Here is a 13,747-nt window from a genome sequence, read left to right as displayed (position 1 = left end):
ACGTGGACTGCTGTGAGGTTCGGATCGCGCCAGATGGGTTTTCCCAAAGAGGAAATGTCTCCCCACACCTTTACGTCCTGCAGTTGTATGCCTGCCCTTCTTTAGCAGTGGAGGAAGGGTGCGGATCAAGGCCTGGAAGAACGACTGAGATGGAGGGGAATAGGTTGATGTGGATCGCCTACGTGGAAAACCTTGCAAGCGTCCGATTTACTGAAACATTATTGGCCGTCCGAGACTGCCCATATCACGTGCACATGCACGTCTGCACGGGTCGGATGCACTTTAAGGTTTTGGTCACCCGAGCCCCTCGAGTCTGATGGACGGTTCGGATCGTCCAGATAGAGGCCGAGGTGGGCCACCTAGATAGCTGACATCCGTCAGTTTTGAAATACAAATGGGCAGGAGGAGTTTTTCACTTTTTCAAGTGGAATTTGGGTTAGCGTCGGTCAACCAGTGTTGAGGGTCAAATATTGCATATCAGACCCAGTTGTTGCCTAGATTTATGAACATGGTACCATTTAATATCTCATTTTAATCATGTTTCTGTTGCAAGGTGGAATCAGGAGCGTGGACTGAAAAATAGTATCAAAAGCATGAATTTGACACTCCGAAGTCATCAGAGCAAGGGACGGACTCCTGGGGTCCGCGAAAATTGAGAAACTGAAGCTCAAGCGGCCTGAAAGTCAGCCAAAATGCAAGATCACTGGGTTTCCGCCATCTGCTTGGTTCAAAACTTCATACACGGCCTGAGGACCATAAATTAACCGTACACGTCAAAAATCAGCCATTGGATCTTTGTGGAAATGTCCCAACGGACAGATCAGCCCACAAATTATCAATCTGGGGCCCGCCTGATATCTTGAAATACTTCAAGTTTGGTGTCAACCGTTTAAATTATATGGCAACTAGGTTGGTCGGAGCTGATCTCTCATATACATCAGCGTGGGACCCACATGTGCATTACACATGTACGGCATGGGTGCACTAGCCGTGCACGGCAACGCGTTTGACCAAGCTCTCCCTCTCCAATTCGAATTTTTCCAGCGGAAGAAATAGGGATCGCGGTTCTCTGTAGTGGGCCGTCATCACGACTCTAAGGACCAATCTAGACCGTCCATTAGACCAGATAGGTCCATATTACCAAGGCCTAGGTGGAAGAGTTTCAAAATACCAGTGACAATGGCGTCTCAAACATTTTAACGCAGGTTGAATGGTGGTAAGATTGATCAAGTGGGTCACACCAACGGACGGCAGAAACCATTCTTTCCCGACCGAAATTTCGGGAGAAAACCGATGGACGGCGTGGATTTCTCCATCGCTGTCAGTATTGAGCCCCACCAACGTCACAGCGAGAGCCTTTCGCAGGCCCTGTTTTAGCGCCGGACGTTGCCCGGTTTTCGTGGGCCGTTACATGATCTGAACGGTGATCGGATGGGTAATCTAGACTGTCCATCTTGTAGGGACAGAAAATCTGACCAAGATAGGGAGGATTGCTTGCTGATCAGCAAGGAAAGTGGGCGATTTTCTGCACGCCTTCTTGGTTGCGTAAGAAGATCTACACAAATCTCGTGGCTGCGTAAAGAAGTTGGATCCGACTCCAACACGGCATGTCCTCTTGGGCGTGAGAACAGTCAGCCGGCTGTATCAGCCTATATGAAGGAGAGAGAAGAGACGGGAGAGGAGGCCGGGGAGATTCTTTTGAATAGGAAGGAAGGAGCCGTGGAGCACGCAGCAGTAGGACATGAGGAAGAAGACAGGAGGCAGGGACGCTGCTAGACCGCTGGAAATTGTTTGGAGAGGAGCAGAGGCAGCTGGAAAGGATGGGATTGGAGCTTGGCTTGGTGTAAACGAGAAGACAGGAAGAGGAAAGGGAGGTTTTTCCTTATTTTCTTTTTCTTATTTTTTCTTGGCTGTTATTCCTGTCTTTCCTTATGAATCCTAAGGATTTTAGCCTAATCATGGTCGGCTAAACCTCTTAGCTAGGGCTAAGAGGTGAAGCCTGTAGCGAGATGAGAGATTCTATTCTATGTTTTCAATGTAAATTCATGGACTGGATTTGTTTTTAGTTGATTATGGAAGGAATGTTTTTAGTCTTTAATGGTCTGTTGTGACTGAAATTACAATGGGTCTGCAATGGCTTTGAATATTTCCTTTTCTCCTTTTCTTTTATGACGCCAGGAAGTCCTGTTGTTCACCATCGTCTCCTGGGCATGGTTGGATGACGGTACCCTTCCTGACCTTCATGGCATGTTGATTGGTTGGTAATTAGTATAATTCTTTTGTTAACTTTGTCTCCTGGGCATGGTGTGGTGATGGAATCCATTCTAATTCATATACCTGTCATCTCTTTAAATTATATCAGAAGAAGTTCAGTTTAATTTTCATGATTTTTGAAGCAGGCATAAGATCTCCTTGATCTCTACAAGTGGATCCTCTGAACCCGTAGTTTCTTTCCTCTGAATTTCTTAAAGTTTTAGATAATTATTCCACAATTATTCCTTAAAATTCTATTTGGTTAGATCACATCTTAGTCTAGTTCTAGTTCTACTTGGTTTCAGATAACGTACAGGTATCAGTCCCTGTGGATTCGACCTCGGTCTTACCGAGTTTATTACTACATCACAACCCTATACTTGGGGAGTGAACAACCAGCAAATGGCGTCCCATGCACTTCGTGCACGGGATGGCCTTCGTGCACTTGCACTCCATGTGGGGGTCCACCGTGATTTTTGTGACCAATCCACACCGTCCATTCTATTCTTTGGGCCCTTCTATAGCTTTTTACCAAAGGTGGGGCAGATCCAAGGTCCAGGTGGGCCATACGAGTTGATTCCTAGCTCTAGCGGTGGCTTTCCATTGATCTAGTGGTCGAATCACCCTGAGGTTGGACGTCAACAGTTGAAAGGGTCCAAGGGGCTATTCGTAAGGCTTTCATCATTTATTATTAGTTGATACTAATATTAATATTGATTTCATTACTTTTGTATATTTCTTGTAATTAAAATAATTAAAATCTCATACTTATATGTAAATATAATTCCTAATATTAACATACTACTACATACATGCTTATTAATCACATATCTATTAACACATAATTCATAATAACACCTTATAAATTAATATACGTATAAATGAATTGAAAATATCATATTAAAATCATATTTGTATTCAGTAATATTGTTGGATGATATAAAATTTTATTAAAATATCTAATAATCTTTGGTATACATATTTCTAAAGGATATTTAATACTACATAAATATTTATAGTTTAATTATACATTGTAAAATTTCCATTCTGTTGAGGGTCAAATATTGCATATCAGACCCAGTTACTGCATAGTTTTACAAGCATGATACCGTTTAATGGCCTGATTTAATTGTGTTTGTGATGCAGAGTGTATTTACGAGCATGGACTGAAAAAGGGTGGTAAATGTATGGATTTGACGTTCCAGGAGCACCAAAGCAAGGAACAGACTCTAGAAGACCTAAAGCGACGGAATTATACACCAGGGGTCCGCGAAAATCGAGGAATTGAAGCTCAAGTGGCCTGAAAAGTGTCCAGAATGCAAGATCATAGGGTTCCCACCATCTGATCAGTTCGAAACTTCATACGTGGCTTGAGGACCATAAATAAACCGTACATGAAAAATTTCAGCCCCTGGATCACTGTGGAAGTGGCCCAACAAACAGATCAACCCTTTTAATCATTATGTGGGGCTCGCCTGATATCCGGATATGCTTCAAATTTGTTCTAGACTGTTTAAACCACGTGTCAAAGCGGATGGACGGAGCAGATTTCTCACGATCATCACAGTGGACTCCGTATGCACAGTGCGTGTACATAGTGCACCGCTGCCCGCGCCGCACCGGACAGTCAGCCGGGTCAAAGACGGGCTGACCCGTCTTCTTCTTCCGCATCAACAGCGGACGGACGCTGTCCGTCCGTTTTTCATTAGTGGGCCCCATCTGTCACAGGTATCGAAAATCAGAACCGTCCATATGCTCCGAGAGGTGACCAAAACCGTCACCTAGCTTTCTTTTTTGTCCCATGCACACAAACTGATATCGGATTTCAGCCGAAAAATGGAAGATAGACGGTGCAACGAAGAAATCCGTGGGCCACACCAAGTTTGATCCGAAACCAGCCATTCCCACCTAGTTTTTCATTCCTCATTCAATGGACGGAGTGGATTTTCAACCCAGCCTCAAAAAATGGGCCATCGCAGGTGGCAGAGTTGACTTGCGGCGAATCTGTTTCGCAGCAGGAAGCTGCGTCGACTCTGGTGGGCCACCATCATCATACCTCATGATGATCCAAGCCATTCAGATGGAGCAGGAGTGAAAACCGACCGTGCAAGGAAGTTTTCTCGAAGATATCCACGGTGAACATCACCGACCATGTCGTTCTTCCGGTGGCGAAACTCTCGGCTGCGGCAGCTCTGTCTGCGTAAACGGATTTGTTTCCATTTCGAATACAACATCTCGCTCCTCCGTCCCTAGCAGGGGATAAAAGGAAAAGAGAGAGAGAAGAGGGAGGCATTCTGGGAGTTACGGAACGGAAGAAAGGGAGGAGATCAGCACTCGTTTTGGGGAGCTACGGCTGCTGCTGCTGTGCACGGTTGGGAAGAGGGCTGCACGTCAGGGAGTTCTGCACGTCAGGGAGTTCTTTTTGCTGCTGCTGCACGTCAGGGAAAGGAAAAGAAAAGAAGGGCTGGCACGTGAGAGAGGTTGGGCGGCTGATTGGAGGAAGGACGGAAGAAAAGAAGATAGAGAGAGAAGATGAGAGAGAAAAGATAAGAAATTTTTCTTTATTTTTCTTCTCTTTTTCATTTTCTTTTTCTTTCTATTTGTTTTGGGTTTAGGCCAATCATGAGTGGCTAAACCTCTTAGCTGGGGCTAAGAGGTGAAGCCTGTAGCGAGATGGGAGATACTATTTCATGCGTTTAATATAAATTTCTGAACTGAATTTAATTTTAAGTGATTATTAAAGGAATATTTTCTTAGTCTTTAATGGTCTGTTGTGACTGAAATTACAATGGGTTTGCAATGGCTTTGAATATTTCTTTCCCCCTTTTTTTATGTTTATGAAGTCAGGAAGCTATGTTGTTCACCATTATTCCATGGGCATGGTAGGATGACAGTACCCTTCCTGATCTTCAGACATTGTTGATTGGTTGGTAATTAGTTTAATCCTGTTGTTTGCTTTGTCTCCTGGGCATGGTTAGATGATGGAATCCATTCTAATTCATATACCTTTCATCTCTTGAGAACCAAATCAAGTAAGTTCAGTTCGAATTCCATAATCCTTGATGCAGGCAAAAGATCTCCCTGATCTCTACAAGTGGATCCTCTGAATCCCTAGTTTCCCTTCTCTGAATTCCTTAAGTTTTAGATAATTATTCCGCAATTATTCCTTAAATTTACAATTGAGTTTGATTACATCTTAGGCTAGTGCTATTTCTACCTAGTTTCAGGAAACGTACAGGTATCAGTCCCTGTGGATTCGACCTCGGTCTTACCGAGTTTATTACTACATCACAACCCTATACTTGGGGAGTGAACACATTCGTTATGTTTATTTAATATAATATTATTTTCATAATATTTCATATACATTAAATATATGTATATCACCCTATTATGATACATTTTCGAATAGGTTATTAAAATACATCTAATTTTATTATTATTTTTTTTTTCTATGTTTATGTAAAATAATATACTTATTAAATATCATATGACTTCTGGATGGTTTGGTTCATCTATCAAGTGATTGAAATTCTAATACAAGATTTATTTGATGATGTAGTGGTCTTTACGTTCAGGTTTAAGCTAGGACATGTGAACATTCAATTTAATTAGACTGGTATTTATACTAAGTTAGATTACGTGACAATACTCAAGTACTGAAAAGTACAGGGTGTTACACAGTGATAGTTCGTTTAAACACCCTACGGGCAGGAAACAAAAAAAGAAAGGAAAAAACTCTCCTTTCTTGACTAGCCATCAGGTCAAACCCGCTTGACCAGGTTTCTCGGTCCAGTGCACAATGAGTGCACAACCCGTGGTGCCCACGCAACGCCTGTGTGGGGTCCACCGTGATGCTTACATGAAATCCACACCATCCATGATTCTTTGTGGGCCCCTCTAGGTCATCTGTCCGACGATGAGGCAAATAAAAAGCTTGGGTGGGCCATGCCAACTGAATCTTGACCTTTAACTGTCGATTATCATCGTTCCAGCGGTTAGATTACTCCCAATCTGAATTTCAACGGTTAAAATGGCCCTGGTACCTATTTAAATGAGTCTCAACGGTATATTCAATTACTAGAAGCTGGGGTAAGGATTGTCAAATAGTGGGTTGTGAACTTAAGTGGGGTATGCCTAATAATGATGGATCTGGCGAATTGGATCCAAATTTTAAGATGACTTAAGGTCAAGGCCTTCCATGACCCTCATTAAACAATTTTAGTGGTTTTTAGAATTGTCTAATTGCAACGTAAAGATTTATTTTATAATCCAACGGTTGGATTAGAGAAGTCAGGTATTAGAACGATTGACATAACGTTGTGGATCTAATGAATGGTGGATTTACTGAGTTGGTTCCCGAAACTGTTGTTGTACGGTGAAACTCTTTTGTTAGTGTATTATGTGAAATTTTGTCATGATCGGATTCCCATAATTAAATCCTTTAAGGATTGGCATCAATCCCACTGAGGTGCGATAGTCCGTCTTTAAGATTAATGGATGGATCACTTGATTTAAGAATGGTGATTTCTTTCTACTGCCCTAAGGGTCCTAAACTAGTCTAAGTGCATCCGAATAGTCAACATTACCATCTGAGAGTCGGATTCATGTGATTTAGCATTGTATCGTTGAACAAAATGTCATAGACTTAATGAATGTTGGATCTTTAGATTTAGGTCCCGAAATCGATAATGAACGGTTTAATTGGTTTATCGAAGTGGTTGAGATCCTAAAATAGATGTCTCTGCAGTTGTGATGGATTATTTTGAAGATCAATCGGATGGATGACTTGTTATATGAATGATGGTTGTGATAGACGGTTGAGATAGATAGATTGAGAGTTGCCGAATGATAACATGTACGGTAAGTTACGTGTGTTCCCACACACGTCTAAATTAGATTAGATCTCCATGGTGTCACCCGAGTACTGAAATATACGGGGCGTTACAAGTTCCCTCACATGAAAAAAAAAAAAAACAAACAAACAAACAAACAAAGAAGAAAAATGTTAAATGGCCTTCCCGCGGCATAAACCCCCATGAGAACTTATATGAGATCTTATGTGGGGCCTATTAGCTTGTAGTGAAGAAAATCCAACCATTCCATATGAAATGGATTTTAATTTCATGTCATCGGCCAAAGTTTGAGAGTAAAACTTATCTTAGATGGACCACACAGGAGAAAATAGTTTAGAATTAACAGAGAATGTTAATACCATTATGGGCCATGGAGCTTCTCTTCGAATTGAAAAACATCATTCTATGGTTCATGACTATCCGACTAAAATGAATGAATCAGATCGGCCAATGAGTAGGCTCGTTTATAGTTTAGTGGGACCCACAATCCCACCTTCAAAAAGCCTTTTCATCTTTTGAGGCAGGCCATCACTGTGTAAGTGAGCAACTAACATCGGAGCATTTTTATCTTAAAAAATAAAAAAAGAAAAACTATAATCACAAAAGTGAAAAAGAAAAAAAAGAAAATCTATAATAACAAGAGGGGTGGCTAAATCCTAAATGCATCATACATGAAGTCATTGTACTAAAATGAAAAACTCCATTTTCGGGCATCTGAGGTGGGTCCTTACTCTTGCTCGGGTGGGGGTTTCAACACCAGGTCAAGGGTTCGAGTACTCATAGGTGGTGAAATTCCACTAGCGTGAGTGTGTGGGGTTGTGTGTGCGTGTGTAATTAAAAAAAGAAAAAAATAAAAAAAAAAGAGGGCATTTGAGGTACCATACTATAAACCTCAGGTGAACCATACCATAGGAAAGGTGATCAAACATCCCACCCCTAAAAACTTCCAGGGCCCCATCTTAATGCTTTGGAAATGTTTATTTGTCATCCAACCTCCAGATAAGGTCACGTAAACATGGAAGAAGGTTAAGAACAAATAAACATGAAAGAAGGCTAAAAACAAATATCAGCTTGATCCAAAACTCATGTGGTTTGTTATAGGTTGTTAATAGCCAATCATCACTGTTTCCTGTTGCAAGGTCCACACAAGATTTGGATCTACTCCATTTTTAGCACATTCCCTAGAATGAACGGTCAAAACGCATGGACAGAGTGGATATAAAATACACGCATCAAGGTGGGACCCATGGAATGGGCCGTACCGTTTTGGGGGAAGCCGGGGCGCCCCTAATCGGCTCTCACTCTGATATGTGCCGCTAGTAGCAGGATCCTTACTCTTGCTACGGTCGTAGACTCCGAAGAGTTTAACACACGGTCAAGCGTTCGAGTATCCACGGGTGGTGAAATCCCACTAGAGTGTGTGGGGGTGTGTGAGCGTGTGTAAAAAAGAAAAAAAAAACACATAGCATTTAGTTGCATTAGGACACTTGCACTGTCCGATCCATTGATCTAGCCTGTTCATTTGGTCCAATGAACATTTCATGGGCAACCATGCAAGAATTACACCAATCCAACAAATCATAACCATCTGATCAATGGTCATTAATATGGGCGGTCATGATCATTTACACGAAAACTGGTCCAATCAACAGCTTGATTCATCTGTTTGTTAGAAACCACCATTGATTGCTTATAATTCTAAAGTATCACTTTCGTAAGGCAAACGTAACCATGTAATCCACAGCTTTGAAAAAGGATGGCTATAGAAAATAAGGCCAAATCGAGGATGGTTTGGACCATCCAATCAATGCAATTTTTCCACCATAGCTTAAGTTATATGTGGTGGACATGGTGAACAGTTCAGATTGATTGATTGGACATAAACAGAAGTTAGGCAACTAGTAGTACTATAACTTATAATGTTCCTGGAGCACTGGCGCATTTCTCTTAGTTGAAATATCCCAATCAGAGAGAGTGATGTTTTTGGTACCTCTCCTCTGGAGACCGATCATACAAACGATCTAGTTTCATTGAAATATGATGTCAGATCCAACGGCTATAGCAGGAAGTACGCTGTAACATATCTTCTTTGGGAAATGATCACATACAGCGGCTCCATCTGAAGTTTTGATGCAGCCATTTTCCCCTCCCATATTCACACGTGTAGAATATCCAACGGTTGGAAAGGTGGGCCACAAGATAATTATAGCCTGATATGAAAATCGGAACGATCTACTCATATAGAAGGATAGGACGTTAGAATCAATGAACAACCAATGGTATGAATTAGTATAATGGTGTGGGCAACACAATAAGTGGGCCAACTTGATTTTTATCCGCGTGGATTATCATGATTCATCTGATCTTTTGAACGGCTTTAATTTTCTAGAGAAGTGACATTTGCGGGTAAAATGGATTTACCAAAATTACGAATATTATAAACAACGAATTTGACCATTTCCTTCTCGTTTGGTATTTTACTCTAATTTAATAAGATCTTTTTAAATAAGAGCTATTCTAATAAATAGGTATATTTGATAAAACACTTAAATAATAGTTTTTTTAAATTTTTTTTTTTTTATTTTTAATTTTTTGTTTTAGATACATTTGATGTCATTTTTAAAGATTACAAGAATCCCATTATAAAAATAATCCAATTAATTATTTTGGTGAATTTCATCATAATTGGCTTTGCCCATATAACAAAAGAATAACTTTCATGTTTTAAGGTGTTCGGGGTGTCCAATATGCTGAACATTGGATATGAATCCTCCATCATATAAAGCCCACCTCTGATGTGGATCATCCATCATGTGAGCTAAACCTTCAAAGTGGGACGTCCATCGGGCGGGGCTTGTCTTGGATGTGGACCATTCATCATTAGTAGTTGACCTTTGACAAGGACCATCTATTATGTGGGAACCACCTTGATGTAAGTCATCCATCAAATGGGGCCCACCATCAATGCTAATTGTGGAAGCAGATTGCGTGCTAGGTAACTTAGTACGCTAAGCATATTGAGTAAACTTTGTGGGGCCCACAGTGATTTATTTATTTTATCCACTCTGTCCATCTATTTTATCAGATAATTTTGATATCTTGAGCCCAAAAATGAATCATATCCAAAGCTCAAGTGGACCACACCACATGAAGTGAATTGAATGTCTATTGTTGAAAAATTCTTGGGAGCCACAAAAGTTTTAGATCAAGTCAATATTTGTGTTTTCCCTTCATCCGTGTCTGTGTGATCTTATGAACAGGTTAGATGGCAAATAAACATCACCATGGACCTTAGAAAAGTTTCAACGATGGAAATCATTATTCCCGCCATTTCCTTGTGGTATGGTCTAGTTGAGCATTGTATATGCTTCAATTTTGGGATCAACCTCTAAAATGAGCTAGAAATATGGATGGAAGGCGTGGATAAACCACATACATTCACGGTGGGCCCAACAGAGTTTACTCTGTGCGATAAAAGCGTATTGACTCATACATAATCTGATTTTGCTAATTGTCCTTTATGTGGGGTCCCTCAATGTTTACAACCCACTACATTGGAATCCACATTTAATGTGTTTATTGCGTAGGCCCCAACTTCGAAGTGGTTTGTCCATCATGCATGGCCCACTTTTGATGTCATCATCTATTGTGAGGGGTACACCTATGTGGATCATCAATCATGTTGGGTCACTTTAGATATGTACCATCCATCATGGGAGACCTTGGATGTGGATTGTCCATTAGACGGGGCCCACTTAATGCGGACTATCTATCACGAGGGGCCATACTTTGACGTGGACCATCCATCATGTGTGGCCTACTCCATCCCTTATATGGATTTCTTTATGTGGGCCACCCTCAACACGAATCGTTCATCATGTGGGCTCACCCTTGATGCCAATTGTCCATCACATGGGCTCACCTTTGATGTCCACCATCCATTATCTGGGTCACACATTTGTTGTGGATCGTCCATCAAGTGGCGCCTATTTAAGACAGCCGGTCCATCATGCTACCACACTTTGATGTGAGTCATCCATCATGTGGGACCCACCTTTGACGTGGACTGTGCATTATGTTGGCCAACCTTGATGTAGACCATTCATCATATGTAAGCACCTTCAATATGGGTCATTCTTTATGTGGGCCCACCTTTGATGCCTATCATCCATCATGTGAGTCCCACCTTTGCTATGAATCATCCATCATGTAGGGCCCACTTGATATAGATAGCCCATCATGTAGGACCATATTTTGATGTGAGTCATCCATCATGTGGGACCCACCTCTGATGTTCACCATCCATCATGTGAGCCCCACCTTTGTTGTGGACTTTCCATCATGTGGGGGCCAACCTTCAATATAGGTCGTTCATCACATAGGCTTAACTTTGATGTCAGCCTTCTATTATATGGTCCGACCTTCAATGTCCACCATCCGTCATGTAGGTCCTACCTTTAATGTGTATTATCCATCACGCAGGGCTACACTTTGATGTGGGGCATCTATCATGTGGGGCTCACCTTTGATGTGACTGTGCATTATGTAAACCCACCTTGATGTGGACCATTCATTATGTGGAGCCCCACCTTCAATATAGGTTGCTCATCATGTGGGTCCGCCTTAGAGGGATCATGAAGAGAAAAGAGGAGAGTAAGATGGAAATTACTTAAAAAATTTTAATGACATATTTGTCAAAATTTTAATAAAAAAATGTCTAACCATTTAAGCCAAATAAACTTTAAAAGAAAAATTATTCTCCTAATCACTTATTTTTTAAAGAGATTTTTGGTTACTTTCTAAAAAATTAAACTCTAAAATTAGAGCTTTACTGGGCAATAAATTTAAAAAGTAAGTTGTTGTTTGTTTTTTTTATATATATATTTTTTATTTTTTATTTTTTATTTTTAAATAAAATTTTATTTTAAATAAGAATAAACAAATAAGCTCTAATTAGCGGAGAGGTTAGCTATAACCCTAAAGGGGCAACCATTACTTCACCTTTGCATGCGGCAAACGAGATAATCACGAAAGCATAAAGTCAATCTAGCGGTTCATAAGGTGGGCCATCTTGAGGATATTCACGTGCGCAAATCAAGCGGTTGTTATTCATCAGGAAGGTGACAAGTATCAGTCGAGTGTAGTGTTATTATTATTATTATTGTTATTATTATTTATTATTTATTTTAATTTTCTTATAGCCATCTTCGTAGTGGGGTCCACAATATTTCCAACTCGAGTGTCCAACACGTTTTTCGTATTGGCACGTGTGTCGCATGGAACAAGCAAACTCATCAACCGTGCCTTTCACCAGTCAGTTTGATTAGAGGACAGTATCGGATGACTGGGGTAAGAATGGATGGCCTAGATTGACTAAACATAAAATATCCAATCACTAATAATTTTGACACTCCATCATGCTTCAACTTTGATTGTACATGCCTTTTAATAATCATTTTGGTTGGATGATTCTAATTATTAATAATAAAAAAGAATATCATTAATCACATTAATTACATCAGACAAGTTTTAACCATCACACCTGGCCACCTTTGATTACACCATCAAATCATCCCTAGTTAAGAAAATGAATGGTTCAATTTAATTAAAAAAAATGTTGGATCATCCATTCACATTTAATTGCACAAAACTCTCAAAAATTACTTTGATTGGATGACTAATCATTCAATCATAGACCAAAGTGAATAATTTTAATTAATAATACCGGAAAAACTTCAATTTACTAAACTGATCTATCATGCGAGGGCCATCTTTGATTACCCATGCCTTTAGAGTCACTTTAATTGGATGATTCTAGCCATATATATGACATGGGTCAATTAGGACCGTCAATAGGCCGGGCCTAGATTTGGTCATGCTTTGGTGATCTAAATCGTTGAACTGATGAGATACATTGCTGATGATACCTGAGTATAAAGTCTTTAATATTGGAAGATCCTGAGCATTGCCTAAATGGACTGCAAAACAATGGTCGATATTTAAAGAAGATGGTTCAAAGATCAATTAGGAGATCCTGAGCATTGCCTAAATGGACTGCAAAACAATGGTCGATATTTAAAGAAGATGGTTCAAAGATCAATTAGGATTAGGACGTTAGAAGGTGGATAAACGAAAATTACTATATTTTATAAATAATTTATTTAAGTAAGGTCATCAGCTGGGGATGTAGCTCAAATGGTAGAGCGCCCGCTTTGCATGCGGGAGGTACAGGGTTCGATCCCCTGCATCTCCACTTTTTTTCATCTATTGAATGGTCTATGTTATATAATCTTTTATTTTTCTTATTCCTGTTGAATGGTCTATGTTATAATCTTAGCCACTCCTGTTGAATGGTCTATGTTATAATCTTAGCCACTAGTTGTTGAGTATTGGCCATTTAGGCTTGTATGTAAAATGGCCCCGTTTATGGACGGCCAAGATGGCCTACGATGTCATCTTAGCCATCAGAAGCGTCCATCTTTGGGACCTGCCTGGTGAATGCTCTAGAAGTCCTACGCAACGGATCCCTGGTCAATGCACTTAATTCATCTTTGGATACCAGCCATTGGCTTTTGTCAAAGCTGCGGGACATGGTACGGTTTTGAGGGCCACTGTGATGTATGGATTTTATCCACACA

The 13,747-nt window shown here is 40.4% G+C and overlaps 1 non-coding gene across 1 annotated transcript; it reads left to right on the top strand.

Annotated features, from left to right (window-relative positions):
• The first annotated feature begins 13,289 nt into the window (after positions 1-13,289).
• On the top strand, positions 13,290-13,362 carry TRNAA-UGC (transfer RNA alanine (anticodon UGC)). The gene has a single exon. It is a non-coding gene; the product is annotated as a tRNA-Ala (tRNA).
• Positions 13,363-13,747: the final 385 nt, after the last annotated feature.

This window comes from Magnolia sinica, chromosome 11 (genome assembly GCF_029962835.1).
Source record: "Magnolia sinica isolate HGM2019 chromosome 11, MsV1, whole genome shotgun sequence".
In the NCBI taxonomy this organism is placed as follows: Eukaryota; Viridiplantae; Streptophyta; class Magnoliopsida; order Magnoliales; family Magnoliaceae; genus Magnolia; species Magnolia sinica.
The sequence above is the reverse complement of the archived record's forward strand: the minus strand, read 5'-3'. Positions and strand labels throughout refer to the sequence as shown.